Genomic DNA, 20481 nt, shown 5'->3' on the forward strand with positions numbered 1-20481 from the left:
GACATCAAAGTCATGGAAAACAAGAGAAAAAAATAGACAAAATGAGTTTCATGATAATTAAAAATGTTTTGCATCAACAGACACTACCAACATCATGAAAAGGAAATCTAGAGAATGGGGGAATGTTTGCCATCATATATCTGATAAGGGATTAGTATCTACAATATATAGAGAACTCCTAAAACTCCACAACAACAAAATAACCTGATTCAAAAACAGGCAAAGGACTTGAATAGACATTTTTCTAAAGATGATATGCAAATGGCTAATAGGCACAAAGCTACAATAATCAAAACAACGTAATACTGACATAAAGAAAGACATGTAGATCAATGGACTAGAATAGAAAGCCCAGAAATATACCCTTGCTTACGCAGTCAAATGATTTTTGACAAGGGTGCCAAGATCAAGCATTGGGCAAAAGACAGTCTTTTCATCAAAATCTAAAAATAATGCATTGATTATGAGGTGAGGAAATTGGATTCTTTGTGCTCTGTTCATGGGAATATAACAATATGGTGTTTCCTCAAAAAATATTAAAAATAGAATTACTGTATGATCCAGCAATTCTACTTCTGGATATACACCCAAAAGAATTGAAAGCTGGGTCTCAAAAGAGATATCTGTACACTCATGTTCATAGCAATATTATTTACAAAAGCTAAAACATGGAAGCAATCCAAGTATTATAGACGGACGAATGGATAAGCAAATGTGGTTCATACATATAGTGGAATATTATTCAGCCTTGGAAAGGAAGAAAATTCTGACATGGATGAACCTTGACAACATTAGGTTAAGTAAGCCAGCCACAGAAAGACAAAAACTTAGAGTAGTTAAATCATAGACCGGAAGTAGAATGGTGGTTCCATGGGCTGGGACAATGGGAAGTTATTGCCGAATGGATATAGATTCAGTTTTGTAAGACAGAATGGTTGCAGAGATAGATGGTGATGATAGTTGCAGAGCAATATGAATGTATCTCATCCCACTGAACCATACAGTTAAAAACTGTTAAGATTATAAATTTTATGTTATATGCATTTTGTCACAATAAAGCAACTGAAGAAATACACAGTGATCTATATATAAATATGAAAATCCATATCTAACTTTTGAAAAGAAATACTTTTTGGCAGGAGATAAGGTTTGGGTGCAGAATTGTCAATGACAACTCAAAAGTAAGCATTATTACTAGCAACCATTTAAATTTCTACTTATTAATGGAATGGCAAAAAGTATTTTAATATAATTATAATTTTATGTATGACTTATACATGACTTGCACTTCAAAATAATTAAACTGAAGAACTATATAACAAACTACATGTTAGTAAAACACTATAAAATTTAAAGAAATAAGAACTGATGGCAGTGATGATAGTTTTACATCAATTATTTTCATGTCTAATCTTTTTTGTTATTGATGACTTAGATTCGAGCATATCAAATAATTTTCACAATGTTCAGAGTAAGAAATAAAAACTGAAATAATATTTCTAATTAATTATTAAATAGGTAAACAGAGGTTGTTTGCTGATAATGTCAGAAATGCATTTTATACTCTGGAATATTCCCGAGAACTTCAGATTTCTTAATATAACAATGAGTTGGATACAGACAAAGGAAATACTCAAGGGCTCCCCACGTCCAGTTCTTTCATGCCATGGCTGGGAAATGCGGCATTTCATTTTATTCTTTGTTGATTCCCCTCGGATTTGGAGCCAGACGTAATTTTCCATCTCTGTAGTTAAATTATAAACTTCCCTTGCCACTACTCCCCAAATTGCACTGTTCTGTCTGTCAAAAACAGCTGGGCTGAGTAAGAAAATAATACTGGTCGATTAAAAAAACGCAAGCTAGAAATGTGAACTATTTGATTACGCTAAAATAGAAAGTTTAAACTAATCATTTGCTAATCTTCTCACATCTTCTTTGAAACAGCTTCTGATGAAAAGGTTAGCAGAAACATCAAATTTGTGGGTTCTGAATGGTTTGTTTGCTGGGAAAACATACACAGTATTTTATAAATGTGTTGGTAAGTAAACTATGGTTGATTTCAGTAAAATTATTTTGGTTTCAAGAGGGATTCTGCATAAATACTCACACACTGAACTAAATTCCTTTCAACATCAAACTACATTTGAGCTAATTTAGTGTTAGTCATTTTTAAAATGTAAACAAAAAATTCTAAAATGACTAAATTTGGATCCAAAAAAATGTAAAATGTTCTTGTGTATCTAAATTGCTCATTGCCTTATGTTACTAAGAAAGAACTGTTGAAACACTCACATCCTTTAATGAGCTTCTTAGGATCAAGTGTAAATTAAAATACACCAGAGATATGCTGCTTATGCTCTTTTGATTATGAAGTTATTTTCCCCACATACTGTCTGCCAGGCTTTGAAAAGCAGAGGCCCCTACTTTCAACTTTGTTAACCAGTGCTAAACATAATAGTGGCATATGCCTTTCAAATCACTGCAGAATATGAATAAAAACTAAACATAAACCACATAGCAAGAGATAGAAAAAAAGGAATAAGAGAAACAAGCACAAAGGCGAAAATGCCAAGCATGGATTTATAGCTAGAAACATAAAGGATTTCAGCTCCTCTATTAAAAGGGAAGTATTAAATTAGATTTTTAAGAGGTCCAGGCTGCCTAGAAAATACACACTTAAAAGAATGGAGAGCCCTGGCTGGGTGACTCAGTTGGTTGGAGCTTCATCCCATGCACTGGAAGGCTGTGGGCAGGGCACATACTTAGGTTGCAAGTTCAATCCCTGATTGAGGCACATAGGAAAGGCAAGTGATCAATGTATCTCTCTCACATCGATGTTTCAATCTCTCTCTCTCTTGTTCTCTCTCTCTCTCTCTCCCCCCTCTTCCTCCTTCTCTAAAATCAATAAAAATAAATAAAAAGATATATATTAAAAAATAAATAGGCATAAACAAAAATAATGCAGCGGTAATAAAATTAATCCCATGCAGAGTACAATTTAAGATAAAATCACCATGGATGATTTTATGATGTTTATTTGGTGATAATAAAATTTACAATACCTAATAAGTGCGTGCTCTTCATAAAATTGCACTAGTAAAATCATGTAACCTCAAAATAGATGAAGCAAAAGTGTATATAAATGATGAGATTCGCTGCAAGTTATGTTCAATGAGAAGCAGATTCTGAAAGAATTTAGTGTTCAGACTATTTATAAAGAAAGGCCCTTGGAGGGAGGGAGAAAGAGCAGGATTGGACAGAGAAAGCAAGTTAGATTCAGGCCTTTCAACATCAGTCTATACCACAGGGGGCTGCAGAGCCAAAATGGCACTCAGAACTGTTCATGCTGACCTACACTTTATACTCCCACCCTGACCAGCCATTGGATGTGGGCCACCATCTAGATCATGACTTTGGGCAGAGTGGCTCTCTACAACTGCGGCAACTCCTGAAGGAGTGAGCTGAGGCTTTCTGGGCCCAGCACTCCCTGCAGCAGACGGAACCAGCCCTTCCTTGATGGGGGATCTTGGGTAGTATCTTTCTTGGCCGACCACACTCAGATCCAATTTTACATATACAGTCAGGAAGCAGTTCTTTAAGACTGGGTTGAGCTTGTCTTCTTGAATGAAACAGACAAGGAACGTTAGGGGCACCACTACAGTCCACATGTCAACAGCTCATTTCAGGGCCAAGAGGGAACTCTTTTTTCTTCTCTACTATCTCCTCACCCTTTGATAGGATGTCTGCTGGTTCAGCTGATGGTGTGACCCAGATCCTCATTCACTTATGACTTGGTGGGCTGACAGAACACATCTCATGATAGATAATTGCAGAACCAGAGCAAACCTATATTTCATGATCAAGTGCTCTGAATTTCAAGGGGCTCAGAAAACAACAAAAAACTTGACTTCAAAAGGTATATAATTCTCTAATGCTTATCGCCCTTGCATTCTTTATGTCTTTAAGGTGGCCTTAATTTCTACCAGACACCTACTATGAGATGTGGTGTTGTTTGAAAATTATTCTCTCAACTGGGGCCAGGGAAGGTGACTTCCAAGGCTACCACTTGGCCTAGCCTACACTCTTGCAGTTTCTGATAAAGTTGAATTCACGCCTACCCCATCATCCAAGTATTCCACTCTTTGGTGTATATCCAAGAGGAGTTCAATGAAACATACAAGAATCTTCATAACAGCTTTTCATAACTCCAAAACAAAAACAAATCAAATTTCCATCCTCAAGTGAATGGAAAAACAGGTTTTTGGGTTTTTTAATTTTTTTTTTTTTTTTTTAAGAAACAATGGAATTCTGTATAGCAATGAAAAGAACACACTTCTGATAACTATAAACATTGTAGAATGTCAAAAACATGCTGAGTGAGAGACCAGACAGAAAAGTGCACGTATTATGTAAATTAATTTATATGAAATTAAAGAACATTCAAAACTAATCAATGATAACATGTAAAAATAATGTTTGGAGTGGCAGAATTATTCTATATATCTCAAGCAGCATGATGTTTCTCAAAGATGTGAGCCTACGAGACCCATAGATATACATTTCTCCAAAGTGGTGACTGTGTGTACTCAGAATTTGACTACTGTCTCTCAGAATAAATTTCTTCCTGCTTCTTCATTTTTTCATCTCAACCAGACACAAAAATCAAATAAATGCTATTAATTCAAATAAGATGGTTGAGGCCCTTCCCTGAAAGGGGACGGCATGTCACTTTGAGTAAGGGGAAGCTTAAGCAATATGGTGGGAAGGGAAGGTTATATCTTCTTTCCACCAGCTTCACACTCAGTAACCACCTACTTCTTTCACTCCTTAGAAGGCCATTTCTACTGGCCTCCTTGCATTCTGTCACATATTAGATTTCAGAAATGAGTCTATCAGTTAGTTACACTTTAGCCTAAATTTACATCAAGATGAATTCTCTCCTATTCAGTATTCTTTGCATGGGCAAAGCCAATGAGACTTCAGTTATCATTAAGTATAGGACTGTTGCAAACTGTTTATCCTAATGACTTTTTATTCCAGTTATCAGTTACTCCAGACATACGCTGCATAGGCAAATTTAAATACATCCTAATTGTGGATGAAAGGGAAAGCTGTCTCTGTAATTATTACTTTTGATCCTGATCCTTTACAACTGATCTATTTCTTGACCTTTTTTCACTTTGGCAAATTGCTGTATCTTAATACTTGTTAGTATTTTTATCATCACTGTGCTCATGCCTATGTTTTTCTGTTTTGTCTTGGTTTTGGTGTGGTTGTTGTTATTGTTGTAATTTCAAATCCAATATTTCTATATATTCAAATTTCATCTGTCCATCTAATGCTCTACTTCTACTTGTTTTGTATTTAAATATTTCTCATTCAATTTTTATTACATTTAATTTCAGAAAGAAAAGAAAGTCTATTACCCTTTATATCATGAATATAATCCACCCTTAAACTAAATTGTTAACTTTAGCTTTAAACAAAATAAAACACAAAACTGTTGTTCAGACATTCACCTTACTATTGGTTTTACTAGATATATTAAATTACATCAGCTATGTATATTAAATTAGCTATATTAGCTATATATTAAATCAGCTATATATACTTAATTAGCAATATAATTTACTAGCTATATTAAATTAGCTATATATCTCTATAGATTCTAATATAGTACCATTGATAATACATAGATAAGAAATTATATTACCATTTCCTTAGTCTTTAATGAATTAACATAAACTCTTTTCCAGTTACATTATCCCTATTTTATACATCTCAAGTGATTATATAATATTCATATTTGAAACTAGTTAAAAGTAGATTTTACCTCCAGCTCTGCCACTAAATTGCCACATGGCCTGTACAAGCTACTTCAGGTGTGTCAACAATTTTTTTATAATTAGTCCATTGAGTTCACAGTCATATTCTATTCATTTCATATTAAGAAAATACAAATGTCCCTCCAAAAGAAAATGATAGTGAAAGCACTCCAGAAATATGCTCTACTTATATTTACTAATAATATAAACAGATTTTATTATTATTTATTTATTTATCCTTTAATCCTTATTGGGGGGGGGAAACATCAGTTTGAGAGAGACACATTGATTGGTTACCTCCTGCATGAGCCCCGGCCAGGTACGTGCCCTTGGCTGCAATTGAACCCAGGACCCTTCAGTCCTAGGGCCAACACTCTAACCACTGAGCCAAGCTGTCCAGAACAGTAGAAACAGATTTTAAAAGTCAAAGTCAATGAATATATTCTACTAAACCCATGTTTAAATATATATTGGTGGCTGGAGACAACTCTATCAATATACAGGGTAGGGCAAAAGTAGGATTAAAATTGTGGGCAGGGCAAAGTAGGTTTAGAGTTGTGAGTACGTGAAACACACAGTGTCTCCTTGTATCATTATTTATTAAATATCATATTATTTTCCATACCAACAACTGCAAACCTACTTTTGCCCCACCCTGTATTTCAAGTATTTTTACATAGGTGATATTAATTAAAACCTAATTTCTAAATAAGGGGACACAATCTTTAGTATTAATATAGGACAAAATACTAATTACATTCCTTAGAGTTTAAAATAAGACAGTATTATCCTCCTTTTACCTGCTCAATAATAAATGATATTTTTGACATTCTGTATCTTTCCATATTTATTTAAAATATAAAGGAAATATATCTCAATCAACATTTCTATAAGAAAATACTTTGATCAGTAAGAAATTTCTGTCTTGATTCAATAACCAGCACTTGGGTGTGAATTATAAAAATAACGGAATTCTAAATTCTAATTTTTTTAACATGAAATCAATGGTAAGGGAATATCTTCACTATGGTAGACAGCATCATGGAGTAGCAAACTTTAACTGAAAGGTACTTAATTTCTCGCTTCATGATGGAAAACATTTTACTGTGGTTAAATAGAATTTATACTATAAGTAAACTAAAAAATCCCCAATCACCATGTAACTGTATGTGTCTGTGTTCATGTTTTGACAGCTTTGGTTTGTTTTGGTTTACCTAGGGTAGTTGAACTGAAAAAAGTTATAGAATTACTCAGTGTGTTGGTCAATTTTATGTGTCAATTTGGCAGGGTTGTAATACCTAGTTTTGATAAAATACCAGTCTCTATGTTGCTGTAAAGATATTTTTAGATGTAACTAATCATTAGACTTTGAGTTAAGCAGGTTACATTCCATAATGTGGGTGAGCCTCATCTAATTAGCTGAAAGCCTGAAGAGAAAAAAGACAGGTTCTTTAAAGAAAATGAATTCTGCCTCCAGAATGTTTTTGAAGAGATTACATCACGAGCTCTTCCCTGGGACTTCAGTCTGTTAGCCAGCCCTGCAGGTTTTGGACGGGCCAACCCCTATAACTGCATGAGCCAATCCCTTAAAATAAATCTCTTTCACACACACACAAACACACAATATGTGTGAGTCTGTCTCTCTCTGTGTGAATGTGTGTGTGATAATAATGTTCATATAATACATACATTTTTGTTTACTATTGTGTTATACACACACAGATACATTTCCTATTGGTTCTGTTTTTTGGCGAACCCTAATATACCAATGACTAATACAGTCTCAGAGAGAGAGAGAGAGAGAGAGAGACAGAGGGAGAGAAGGAGAGAGATGGAGCAGCTATACTTGTTTAATTGTTTCTTGGTAGCAGGAAATAATCAACATTCATAATATAGAGAGGAAAAAATAGCTAATGTGAGGACATAAGTGATTATCAAATATGTTTATAATATTGTAAACTATCATTTTTCATTCTAATAAATTTTATAGGACTAGTAATGGGCATTTAAAGAAATTTTCCAGTGACAGTTCAAGGTATCAAAAAGAGTCCCATATATCAGAAAAGGAAAATCAATGTAAAAAACATTAGCTTCCCCCCATCCCCAACAAATAAAAGGTGAGAAAAGTAGAATACCCTTATGTCATGGCAGCAGGTAAATGCTTACTATATTTTTTTCTAAAAATAAATTTTCTGCACACATTGATAATTTATATATTTTTGGGGTATGAACATCTGGTATAATCATTGTTTTTGCAGTAGAGCAAATGTAAAGCATATTTAACCTTAATTAACTGATTAAGGGGAAAATAGCCAGAATCATAAGGCTTTTGAGAACGCTGATTTTCACAGCATCACTGGGAATAGAATAGTACCTGTTTCTCTTTATAGCTGCATTGTTACAGCTCCCAGAATAATTCATTTACAGTACAGCACTGAACCGTATCTGCAGAGCACTGCGTGTAGGTGTAGTTAAGCTGTGCAGTCTCTAGAGGTCTCTGCACATCACTTTTTCACTCACTGCCATCCTGGGAACAAAACCTTCCTAAAAGGAGCCTCCAATGAACCAAGAAAAATTCTTCACTCAGGTGTCTTGCCTCATCCTCATATCTTATAGTATGAAATAAATTACAAGAATGTAAGAAGAGGCAAAAATATTCAAGAAGAATTGATTTCTGCCTATTTTTTTTAATCTACACAAGGAAGATCTTTCCTTTCTGTAATTCTGTCAGTGCCCCTAGTCTGAAATCATTTAAGCTGCAGTAAATATTTCCAAAAGCACATATAGCATTTGATGGTTTCTTTTAATATTAGATACAGTATACAGGCCCAGTTCAAGTCAAGAAATGATATTGTTTGGTTCTACTGAGTGCTTTCGGATGGCAAAGGCAAACAAATGCCATAGTTCTACAGAAAATGCCCAGAATGCAACATGAAGATGATCAGGTCTTTCACCAATCTTCACATAACTTACTAAAATAAAACAGGCATTATAGTATTAGCTTATAAGGCTTGAGTATAAATTAGCATTTGCCAATGTGGCTCAAATCCTGAGGACAGAAAGTAGAGACTCACCTTCCAGGCCTAAGTTTCACTTTGCTTAGTCTGTTTATCATATATGAGGATGGACACCCCTCCTCCCTGGGAACCTGGTTTATGGGGACAATTGCACCACTTTGTGTGACTTGAAAGCAGAGCCTATCTATCACTTAGGCATGCAGGCCAGCAGGAAGCAAGCAGCACATTTTGATGTGGTAATAAAAAGAACCTCAGTCCATGGAAGAGCTAGCAGGGCTGTGGCAAAGGCCTATCTTATGGGAAATGCTATTCAAGACCTTTACTATAGAGTTCATTTCTGTGTGTTGTTTTTTTTTTTATCACACTCAATATTTATGACCAAATGTCCCTTTGCTTGTAAGAGTTAAAGTTTAGTATGTTCCAGACACTACAAATAGAACATATACTAATTCATTCAATCCTTATAACAACCCATTGTATAAGTAGTATTATTAAAAAGTCCACTTTAAAGGCAAGGAAACTGAGGGAGGGAAGGTTTAGAAATTTTCTTAAGGCTGTGTAAAAAAATGACGTAGCTGGAATTCAAATCATACAGGCTGTCTTCAGAATCTGGACTCAACCTTTACAAAGTACAACTTCTCAAGTAGCTATGCCCTAATGAAGATTACAAGAGAGAAGAGATGGAACTGACCAGCTGTTTCATCTAGAGGAAGCACCTTTCCAAGTTTACGTAACCCAAAAGGGGGGGGGGGGGTGAAAAACCTTTCTACATCATTAGTTTCTCTGACATAATGGCTATATTACATTTAACAATTAAATATAAACTTCTCTCTCCTTGAAGATAAATATTAAAGTAGTATTCCTTTACTTCCAACATATTTACTTTTTAGTCCAGAAGACATGTCACAGAAATAGATGAAATACACATAAAGTATTTTTTACCCAAAGGAATGGTCGAGGTAAATAATCGAATGGAATCATTTTGTCCTGTAGGTCTTCCCAAAGAGACATGTGCATTGAGCTTTAAAGTTATAACACTTTCATCTAACTTTCTTTCCTCCTATGGAAGATGAGAGAGGGATTTAGAGAGAGAGAGACTGTGTGTGTGAGAAAGTGAGAGAGCGAGAGCAGCTGTATTTGTTTAATTGATCTAGTTCTTGGTGGTAGGAAATATTCAGCATTCATAATTTAGGGTAAAGAGCAAAATCAGTTAAAATAGGGCAAAACTGATAAAATTTGTAAACTGCGGTACATCAGTATTTTATGGGAGTTAAATGTAAAAGCATGGGTTTAGCCAAAGTTCGTATAAAAAATGTATTCTCTGCTTTTTGTGAGACCTTTGGCGACTCCCCTAAGTAGTCTGATTCCTAGTCTTCTCGTCTACAAATTGGGAAAAACAACAATTCCTACCTGATTCTATTGTGAGGATGAAATAAAATAAAATCTTAGCTAAATGTCAGGCAATAAAGGTTAATTTTAATAACATTTTCTTGATGGTGGTGGTGTCTTATATCTGGTCTTTAAGTCTGGTATGCAGAACATGAACGATTGCCACAGTCTCTCTTTCCTATTCCCAGTGTCCTTATTGATTCTCAGTAGAAGATTTTACATCTTTTTTTTTTAATGAGAAGACTGAGATCTCAGACAAGGAGTTTGGAACCCGGCCTCATACTCTAAGAATGTCCACCATGCCCATCGCCTTAGTTCCTCATTTCCCCCCACATTCTTCTGTAAGCTAATACGAACTTTAGCACATCCTTCTTGCTGATGATTACTAAACTTAAAATCAATTCCAATCCCTAGGACACATCAAAAACTCAAAAGACAAAAATAAAGAAAAACGTCACCTACAAATCATTTCAATTGGCAATATCACTATTATTCCAGGCTTCTAACCCAGAAACACTCCCCTAACTGGTAAGTCCCCTGCATTTCTTCATCCAAGTCATCATATAATTGTGTTATTTTTAACTGAAATATCTTATATCTGTCCTCATTTTCTTCATACTAGCAAAAACTGTCCACATGCATTTCATGAGTTCCTCACACATACAAATTAAAACAATGCCCTAGTTGGTTAAGAATTATTAAGTAAAGAACTGATACTTAGCCAGTTATCTCTTTCTGGGTATTGGGAGCTATAAAGAAAATGCAATGCAAAGATTTAGTCCGTGGCTTCAAAAGATACAAAAAAAAATTACAAACATACCAAACTATAAATACAATTTCTAAAAAAATAAACTAAAATAGAAAAATCTTCATCCTAATTACCAAGTGGAAGCTCAGTCTAAATAAATATTGAACAGTTAGTAATAGTTTTGATTTGGGCCTTGAAATATAGGTAGAATTTGGAGAGGTTTAACTGAAGACCGAAGCCTGTCCTGGAAAAGGATTCCCTATGAATTAGGATACGGTAGGAAAAAGCAGGTCTGTATGCTGTTTAGTTATGGAAACGCATATATGTATATATTTTTAAATATATCTTTATTGATTTCAGAGACAGGAAGGGAGAGGGACAGGGAGAGAGAAACATCAATGATGAGAGAGTCATTGATCGGCCGCCTCCTGCACGCCCCCTGCTGGGAATCAAGCTGACAACCCGGGCCTGTGCCCTGACCCAGAATCGAACCTCGATCTCCTGGATCCTAGTCGATGCTCAACCGCTGAGCCACGCCGGCCGGGTGGATATGCATCTTGATCATTCTATTTCTGAGCAGATCTGAAAGCTGAGGAACTCGTGGATAACTTTTATAAAAGGTTTAAATAAGGCCTCAGGAATCTGTTTTGGTACTTTCAGAAGAACCTGATTGGGAAAATCAAAGCTCTCACTAATACTTATAAATTTCCCCCAGGCGCTAAAAAATGCTGCTGATGACTATATCCCTAAAAATAGATTTGGGGATAGATAGTCTTTTTAGCAATTTAAAAATTACAAAAAGAAAAGTATAATCTGCTCAGTGTTTAAAATGTGCTGCAGAGTTGCCATGACAGGAATGTGGTCACCATATATGTATACCTGGATGGATGCCGTGAGACAGATTTCATCTGATACCCTCATACATTTTCCTGAAAATATGCTCACATTTTAAAAGGAACAAAATACCATGAAAAGGTAGAAGGCCATCTTCATTAATCTTATGCGTAGAAACAAACTCCACCCGTCATTCCTGTAAAGCCAGGACGTGAGAGCCTGTATATGAGGCTCACACCCTGTTCTGTTCTGACACTTGCCTATTACCTGGTACCACAGGGAATATGAAATACCTCTGGCCTAATTCAAGCAAAATATACTTAATGTTCTCCACAAATACTTTCAAAATAGAGAACTCTAAATAATCTTTTGTATTTTACCACCATCATATCATATTTAAATAGGTAGGGCTCAATCGTTAGCGGGATCTCAAGTTTCTGCAATATTGGTCCTTATTTGTTTGACTTTGTTTTTGTTCTAACTCCTCCATCCTTTGAAACCTAATCTTTAAATAACCTACTTAGACATCTCTGCTATTAATATTTCTCCCAGAAAATATGATTTTCTGTGCAGGCAAATTGGATTTCCAATGATATTATTAATCTTTCTACAATTTCCCGCTCTTCGGGCTCCCATTTTTCTTTAATTTATACACACTTGCATTTTTCTATGTCCTTGACATGCTAAAATAGATAGAGTTTCCATTTTAAAGAGCATTACTAAAGAAATGCAAGTGGCAGTTAGCTATAACCTTGTAATCTTTATATATGCACATCCCCAAAATAATCTAAACACAATTTCTTAAGTTTACTACAGAAAATATATGGTTTGAAAAAACTAGCTATCATCCCCCTGACACACACATCACCCACACACTTGCACAAATTACCCTGGTTGAAATTTCCTAAGTGTTTTTAATGTTCTAATGAAAGAGAGAAAGAGTGAGATGGGAAGGGTAAAAGGTTAATAGATAGACAGATGAGAGAGAGATGAGAGATAGATATTTAGACAGACAGCTAGATAAAATAAAAATGAATTATTTCTACTTTTAACTTATTTTTGTATGTGTTCACCCCATTTTCTTCTGTATGTGAGATGACAGACATTTTTCAAAAATACTTCTCACTGTATTTCCAACTGTGGCATTTATGGATGACGATGTTAAAGATAATACACACCAATGTTTCATGGATTTTGATAAGTACCCTGTCCCTCAACTGTGTCCAAATAAATCAGAGAAATACAGCAAATAATGAAAAGGCATTTTGTATTTTTGAGAGTTTTGAGTAATTTTTAGAAATTTTAGTAATTAAGTACTTTTATTAATTTGTAAGAAATAGATTTAGCATTTAAAGATAGCAAGTTGTTTCATTATAACCAAATTTATAGTATTTTTTTAGCATGTGGAACTTTTATATAAAAATATAAAAGGTGGGATTTTTATATAAATTCAACTGATGATGAAATAATCAGATGTTTATTTAATTTTTAAAATATGTTTATTGATTTCAGAAAGAGGAAGGGAGGGAGAGAGAGATAGAAACATCAATGATGAGAGTCATTGATCAGCTGCCTCCTGCACACTCCCTGCTGGGGATCGAGCCGGCAACCCTGGCATGTGACCTGACCGGGAATCAAACAGTGACCTCCTGGTTAATAGGTCATTGCTCAACTACTGAGCCATGCCATCCAGGTAATAATTAGGTGTTTAAAAAAAAAACTACTTTTTAAACTCTAATTGCTTTCTCTTTCTCCTTAATAATTCCATGTCCAGAAGTACAGCATTTTCTGAATCCCAAATCCAGCTTCCTTTAGGGAAGTATTAAGTCACAGTTAATCCCCCCATTCTACGCTTAATTCTCTTAATCTATCTTCACTTTGCTACGGCGAAATATATTAAAGAGGAGTGTATGATTGCAAAGGCATTGGGGGCATGGAATGGACATTGTAAATTAACTTTATTTACATACCCTAGTTATCAGTGACACCATCTTACAATTATTTGGAATAAAGGAATTATGACTCATGGAAATTCTTTTGAATAAAGGACGCTTGAGCCAGCCTAACTGGTAGCATTATGCTGATGGATCACCATAGACTGATGTGTCATCCAGGCTGCAGGTCTAGGACTTTTTCACAATGGGCTCCTGAAGAATTATTCAGGCTAAACTGCTAGTTGTCTAGAAGATTGTGCTAGTCAATGTAATAGTCACTAACCACATGGAGCACTATCAACGTGGCAAGTCCAATTTGCAATATGCCGTAAATGTAAAATACACACCAGAGTTTGAAGACAGTATCCAGCAAAAAAGAAATGTAAAATATTATCAATAACTTTTGCACTGATTAAAGGTGGCAATGATCTATCAAGTTAAGTAGAAGAACCTAATTTAATTTAATTTCTTCTGTTTCTTTTTACTTTTTAATTTGGGGTACTAGAAATTACATATGTGGCTTATGTTGGGGTTGGCATCATATTTCAATTGGACAGTGCTGGACTAGACCATAAGCCCTTGGGATCGAGGAGCCATCTCATCTTGCCTTAAATGATATCCTTAGTGTCTAATGTGAATGATCAAAAAAATGGGTTGAATGCTTTTGTTAGTGCCAAACAGAGCCTTATAATCAGGGTACCCTCTTCCCTAAACATTGCTTGAGACACCCCACAAGTCCTTGGCTGTCTCAGTCCCCTGTATTCCAAAGTGAGAATTACCCTTCTCTGTTATTTTAGCATCAGTCAGGTTTTGATTCATACATCACTGTCTTCCACAGTCAGATATCCTAAGACAAAAATGCTTCCTTCCTTTGAGCTCTAATTTTTTGAATGGCTTAAAGTCTCCTTAATCTCCTTAATTTCATTTTCTTTTTTTTTAAATTTATTATTTTTTATTTTTTTTATTGACTTAATCTTTATTGTTGAGACCATTACAGATGTCCCCCTTATAACCCCACTGATCTTATGGACATGACATGCTGGATAGTCTCTGGTCAATTCAGCAGCATCCTTAGCCTCTTCAAAGGCAAAGGAACTAGATTTCCCAGAATCTCCTTCTCTATATAGTTCCAGGTTGGAATCTGTCAATGAGACACTTGCTCAAAATGTTGCAGGCAGAACAGGTTTAGACCATGTTTTTCCCAAGTCAGTTACAGGAAGATGCTAGGGCAGGTGGGGGTTCCAAGCTGCTACTAGGTAAACTTTTCTAAGAAAAAGAATGAATAAAACTATGAATGTAAAATCGCTACGGCAACACCGAGCCTTAGAAAGAGCCTATGTAAGAGAGCAGTCCTGAAGTTCCAACTTCGTTAGCTTCACTGCGAGTCCACCCCTTATCAGCCCCCTCAGTCAGTTTACCTGACATATTTATTTTTACTTTATTTTTGAACGAAGTTTAACTCTTTCCAGATATCCATTACATAAGCAATAGTAATTGGTTGAGCAGGTAAGCATTTACCATGTATAGGAACACACACATGAAAACACTTTTTCATATACTGATAAAATCAGAGTAGGTGAAAAAAACTATGCCATAAAATCCCATTGTTTTATATATCCATCTGCCGGACAAGGTGCCCACACAATTCCGATCACTGGCCTGTGATATGTTCTTAATACTCTCCTCTCCTCTAGATATCACACTACCTTCCTACTTAGGAACGTCACTCCAGTGATTCATGTTTCTTTGTCTCACCTGTCTCTTAGTAATTCCATGAATATTCAATCATGTCATTATTTCTCTTCTAGATTAAGAAAAAATCTCTTGACCTCACTTTCTCCTGCTATAAAGCGTCACTTGTACTCATTGTCTCTAATTGACTGTTGTCCTTCCACTTTCTTTAGAGACCTTTCCAATAGTTTCAATCAGCCATACTTCCACCAAAATTATTTCATGTGTGTGTGTCACTTTTTTTATAACTCAGGGATTATCAATAGTGCTACGTCTATTTTCTGTCATCAGCCTACTTGATGTGTAAACATTATTTCACCCTATAGATTACTCCACCCTTCTTTAAACATTTTCTTGTCTTAATCTATACGCTTACCTTCACTCACAGTTTAATAATTGATGGGCATAATTTTTTTTTTTCCAAATACCCTTTGTATTGTCACCATATAATGCTGGAAAACTCCCACGACTCTCAGATCAATTGCCAGAATTCCAGAGTTTAAAAGATAAAATCTCTTCCTCCCCTTACTCATAAATCAACCTTATCTTGATAAATGACTAGCACTAAAAACAATTAATGCTGCCATTAGAGAAAGGCCATAGCACTGATAGGTTAATAAAGACCAGGACCACTGACAAATACAACCAACCTCAAGTCCTGTTAAGACTGCTTATTCCGAGGGCTTATTCTTACCAACAGAAGACAGTGCACATGTACACATAATGAGACATCCAGTCAAACTGAGACACACAGCATGAATAACTCTTTAGTTGGGCCACTTGAAAATATTTTTGACTACACAAAATTATTTCAGGTTTGAGGCTTAGAGGAAAATAATGGTATAATTTACTCATGAGTATGGCTAATAAAAGAAGGATTAAGAAATACAAATGGCAAGGTAAACTTAGCAGAACTCCATATAAATTAACTGATTCATGGGTAGAATTTTAGAAGAAAACAGGGTATAATTATTTCTGATTCACTATCCCCATGTGGTCCATTGAAGGTGGTGATAGGGTGCTTGCCCTATACAAACATTCATTAATAGAGGTGTAAGAAAAACTCTAATTTCCTTAAGGATGGAAGGAATCTGACATTACATAATCAAAACAAAACCTAGTTTATAATAAAATAATTTAGAGTATTACAAGTATAAGTCTTAATGAACTTTAATAAAACTTTTATAATAAAACAAATATTTTGCATAATTACAAAAATCTGAACCTACAACTCTATAATAAATTTATAAAACTCTAGAATTTTAATAATGGAAAGGACAGTGAGATGGCAAATACTGTATTTTATTCTCTCTGGGCATATTTCTTATTCAAGTAGATACATGTTTTAGTCTTCAATAAATAAATACATACAGCAGAATGCTTTACTTAAAGAGTGCTTTAATCTTAATAAACTATCAAATACTTTTTCCACCCTTTTCTCTTTCTTATTTTCCCTTTATCTTTGACTATCCTTTAATTATTTGAATGATTAACACATACTTTTTTTAGATACTTTCAGGTATAGGACAAATGATATCAGAAATAAGCAAAGAAATAGCTTACTGCCCCCCAGTGTTTTTTAGCATAAAAATATAATAATGTATACTTTTTTCATTTTTTCATAAGCTTATTTTGTGACTTATTTTCCTTAAAATAATTAAATTAAGATGGGAATATGTTTTATTTAAGAAAACATCTGATGTTAAACTTTTTCTGGGAGAAAAAATAAAGGTCAGTAAAACCCTATTAATTTTAAAGAGCCAAGATCCAAAATGAAAGTGTAAATGAACTATAAGAGACTGTTTGTTTCATGCATTGATCTAATTATTTGTTTAGTATGGATATAAATCTGAATACCTTACATTATAAATTTACAGAGGCATTACTCATAAGGCTACTCAGGAACTCAGAGTTTAAGGAAAGTTGTGCTGTTTAGGTTTGGCCTAGTCATAAATAGTGCTTGCTAAGCAAGTCAAGAGCAATAGTCTATTTTATGAAAATAAGTATCAAATTGCTTACACTAATAATAATCACAAGCTAAGGGAATCTATGTTCTGTTTTTTTTTTTCAGTGTTCCAAATTTATAAAGCTAAAGGCTTACCTTTGCATTAATATAGAATACTGAACAATAGTGGAGATCTAAAACCATGGGTAAGATTTTTCTGAACACTCAGACCATTTGTCTGAACTGGAAATTTAATTGAATGAGAATCATCAAGTGACATACAGCCAGAGTTTTATAATTTTTATTAAAACTAACCAGAAAATAAATTATTGAGTATCTATTATATACAAAGTATGTGTTAGTCACTGACTTAGGATCAATTTATGCCCCTGATGACTTATCCTCTAATGTTCAGACAGGTGTAGATAGTCATGAAATCAGATTGAAAAAGAGCTTCAAGAAAATAATAAGCAGCCCAGCCGGGCGTGGCTCGGGGTTGAGCATGGACCTAGGATCCAGGAGATCACAGTTTGATTCCCAGTCAGGGCACATGCCCGGGTTGCGCGCTTGCAGGCTCAATGCCCAATGACTCTCTCATCATTGATGTTTCTGTCTCTCTGTCTCCCTCTCCCTTCCTCTCTCTGAAACCAATATATATTTAAAAAACAAAAAACAATGAAAGTAATAAACAGATTATTATACAAGAATAAGGGAGAAACTCATTTTAACTGGGGTCCTAGGAAGTTTTTATCTGGAATCACAGCCAATCCATGTTCCAGCCAAAGAGTGAAAGATCTTGCATACCAACCGTGTTACCATGTTAGGATGGCTGGGCTTTCTTCTGTGCACAAAGAAGACACAATAAAGATTTATTTGGTTTTGTGATAAAAAATATTATCTGTTTTAAATATGTCAATATAGAGACAGTGTGTAATATGATGTAGAAACACAAAAAATAGAAAGTAGTTAATTCAGGAGATGATGAGAGTCAAAACTGAAGCTATTGCCGTTAGTTACAGAAAGAAGAAAAACAATTAGAGCTCCCCAGGAGTCTGGTTATGGTCTTTTATTCTTCCCCTTCTTTGTATGCAACCAGATTATTAAACAAGTACTACTGCTACCCTCTCACATGAAAAGACAAATCTATTCCAAACCGCAGCTTTCAATTCCAGACCCAACTGACTATTTAAGTTGTTGTATTTAAAATTCCAGTAGGCAAAAGGAAACTCCCTATGTCCAAAATTAAATAATCAGACTTTTCACCAAATCTCACTTCTCCTCTATTACCTGCATTTCTATTCTCCAAACAAAAACAAAATTCACTATTCTGTACTTAAACAATACAAAATGTAAATATCATACATGACTACATCATCCTAACTTCTTTAAAAATGGTCAAGATAAAAACAACCGAAAATTAGTTAAAGAGAAAACATTTATTTAAAAAAAGATCATTAGTATTGACATCAGGGAAGACTACTGGATAATTCATAGTGAGGAAAATATTAATTAAGAATCACCTCCAGGTAAGCTACTTAATCAAATGTAAAAAGAATAAAAAACATAATTTTTTCCTGATTCCTCCTTGATAGTCTGATTCAACATATTTTATATCTTTTGTTTTACAAATGTAGCTTTACTGAGAAATATGCTGCTAGAAGGCCCACCCATTAGCAGACACTAACACAATTTTGATGAACAAGATATAAAAGTTGATAAAAGATGTAAGTTAAGAATCAGAGAAAAAATTATTAGATTACTAAATGAGAAGAAAATAACAAATAAAAAAAAATATGCCTCATCTGCTCTATAGATTACCTACTACTTTTAATTCTTGTTTTAGAAACATAACATATATAAATTTGATATATAAAGTATCCTAAATAATTATTATCTGGCCCTAGCTGTTTGGGTTCAATGGTTAGAACGTTGGCCTGTGGACTGAAGGGTACCAGGTTCGATTCCAGACAAGGGCACGTACCTTGGTTGCAGGTACAATCCCTGGCCCAGGTTGGGGCATGTGCAGGAGGCAATCAATTGACATGTCTCTCTCACATCGATGTTTCTCTCTCTGTCTCTCCTTTCCACTCTACCTGAAAAGCAATGGAAAAAATATCCCCAGGTAAGGATTAATAATAATAATAATAATAGCTATTATCTGGAACATGGTTTTTATTTGAGAAGGCCTGCTATTTAAACTTACATAAAGAAAATAATTCTTGTTCCTTAATCTTTCCCCCATTCAAGGTAAACCCAGAAATGTAGTCTGGAAATCAAAATATATTGAAAAAAAAAAAAAATCATGTCTTTGTTATTATGACCTGTAAACAAACAAAAATTTTTAAAATATGAATAATATACCAATGCTTTCTATTATTACCAAGCATTACTCAGTTTTAAATGAGCTTTTATATATGATGAAAATGTATCTAGTTTCTATCATGATTTTTATAGATAATACCACCTAAACACATGTCAGGGTCAACTATGAAAAAGTTGCATGAAATATTTTTCAGTATTAAAAATAATAACATATTTATCTGATTCTAAGACTCATACTTCAGCATTTCTGAAATCAATATATCTCTTGAATTGATTTTTTGCTTTCAATTCACCACTGTACATTCTTTATGAGAAACTTTTTCAATGATAGTGCATTTTACAATTCATAGTATCTTAAAATCTAGAAAATATATTATAAATTCCCTAAGTGAATCTTGCTTTCTAAACAACACACTCTTCAAATATTCCTATTATTTTAGACCTGTACTTTATTATCTTCTTTTACAATAGAACACCAACTAGCTTAAGAACAATGAAGACAATGAATCTTAAGCTCCACTGCCTGAAACATGATAATAATTTCTAACTTTGCCTGAGAGGAATTAAGTTTATGAGATGTAAGCTTCTTATCACTTTCCCATTTTCTAGTCATTTTGTAAGTAATAACATAAAATGCAATAAAATATTCAAATAATTGCACAAATACTGCTGTAAAAAGATAGCTAGCAGGCAGCAGCACTATTTGATGGTACAAAATGATCATCCATCAGCTGGA

At 34.4% G+C, this 20481-nt stretch overlaps 1 long non-coding RNA gene across 1 annotated transcript in view; it reads right to left on the reverse strand.

The window, feature by feature from the left end:
- The window catches only part of LOC148093251 (uncharacterized), a 284081-nt gene extending 264607 nt beyond the window's left edge, over window positions 1-19474 (reverse strand). The window contains exon 1 of the long non-coding RNA XR_015714378.1: window positions 19405-19474. This is a non-coding gene — a long non-coding RNA (uncharacterized LOC148093251). The remainder of the gene's footprint in view (window positions 1-19404) is intronic.
- Window positions 19475-20481: the final 1007 nt, after the last annotated feature.

Source organism: Miniopterus natalensis, chromosome 4 (genome assembly GCF_054644295.1).
Source record: "Miniopterus natalensis isolate mMinNat1 chromosome 4, mMinNat1.hap1, whole genome shotgun sequence".
In the NCBI taxonomy this organism is placed as follows: domain Eukaryota; kingdom Metazoa; phylum Chordata; class Mammalia; order Chiroptera; family Miniopteridae; genus Miniopterus; species Miniopterus natalensis.